The sequence below is a fragment of the Gekko japonicus genome, unplaced genomic scaffold, assembly GCF_001447785.1.
Source record: "Gekko japonicus isolate JY-2015 unplaced genomic scaffold, Gekko_japonicus_V1.1 scaffold7786, whole genome shotgun sequence".
Classification (NCBI taxonomy): Eukaryota; Metazoa; Chordata; class Lepidosauria; order Squamata; family Gekkonidae; genus Gekko; species Gekko japonicus.
The window spans coordinates 7,500-8,951 of NW_015163868.1; the positions used below are offsets into that span (position 1 = coordinate 7,500).

At 52.8% G+C, this 1,452-nt stretch overlaps 1 non-coding gene across 1 annotated transcript; it reads right to left on the reverse strand.

Moving 5' to 3' along the window:
* Positions 1-284: 284 nt before the first annotated feature.
* On the reverse strand, positions 285-356 carry TRNAS-GGA. The gene has a single exon. It is a non-coding gene; the product is annotated as a tRNA-Ser (tRNA).
* Between the last annotated feature and the right edge of the window lie 1,096 nt (positions 357-1,452).

A 1,452-nucleotide genomic window follows, 5' to 3' on the forward strand; every position in this document is an offset into this window, starting at 1 on the left:
CGGCTCTCCGAGGTCTCAGGCGGAGGTCTTTCCCATCACCTACCGCCTGGTCCTTTTTAACTGGAGATGCCGGGGATTGAACCTGGGACCTTCTGCATGCCAAGCAGAGGCTCTGCCACTGAGCCACGGCCCCTCCCCTGAATGGAACTCTCACACGTAGCTGCCTTATCCTGAATCAGCCCCTTCATCCAACAGGGTCAGTATTGTCTACTCAGACCGGCAGTGGCTCTCCAGGGTCTCAGGCCGAGGTCTTTCCCATCCCCTACCCCCTGGTCCTTTTTAACTGGAGATGCCGGGGATTGAACCTGGGACCTTCTGCATTCCAAGCAGATGTTCTACCACTGAGCTACAGCCCCACTTCATGGCTCTCCAGGGTCTCAGGCTGAGGTCTTTCCCATCACCTACCGCCTGGTCCTTTTTAAATGGAGATGCCAGGGATTGAATCTGGGACCTTCTGCATGCCAAGCAGAGGCTCTGCCACTGAGCTACAGCCCCTCTTTATGGCTCTCCAGGGTCTCAGGGGGAGGTCTTTCCCATCACCTACTGCCTGATCCTTTTTAACTGGAGATGCCGGGGATTGAACCTGAGGCCTTCTGCGTGCCAGGCAGAGGCTCTTCCACTCAGCCACGGCCTCTCCCCTAATGGAACTCTCACATGTAGCTGCATTATACTGAATCAGACCACTGGTTCGTCAAGGTCAGGATTGTCTACTCAGACTGGCAGGGTCTCTCCAGGGTCTCAGGCTGAGGTCTTCCCCATCCCCTACTACCTGATTCTCTTAATTGGAGATGCCTGGGATTGGACCTGTGGCCTTCTGTGTACCAAGCGGATGTTCTGTCACTGAGCCATGCCCCCTTCCTCCTATCACCAGGGCCCCTCATTTGAAGGAACCAGGCCTTGCAGTTGTCTGCTGCCCCGGCCACAAGTTTTGCCCCCAGCCCCTTGGTGTTTGCGAAAGGATCATGTCTGGTTGTACCAAAGCATTTTGTCTCATTAGGTCCTTACACCCGCTGTTTAGTATAAATATTTGATGTTCTGACAGATGTCCAGTCTGCATGTTGTTATATATAGCATCCTTTGTATCTTGTGCACTCTCCATTTTAGCGCTCCGTTTTAGCTTTTTAAGCCCAGAGCACCTCGTAATGTTGTCTATCGAGGATTCATGCTTGGGTTGCCACCTTCCGAGTGGGGACTGGAGATCTCCTGGAATTACAACTGATCTCCAGATATCAGTTCCCCTGGAGAAAATGGCTGCTTTGGACGGTGGAATCTATGCCATTATACCCTGCTGAGGTCCCTCCCCTCTTTTCAACAGACCCCCCAAAAACCTCCAGGTATTGCCCAACCCAGAGGTGGCAACCCAGCTTCATGCCGCAATGGCTCCTGATGCACATTGGGACAAAATATCCAATCTTTGAGAGTAGAAGAAGAAGAAGGAGAAGGAGAAGAGGA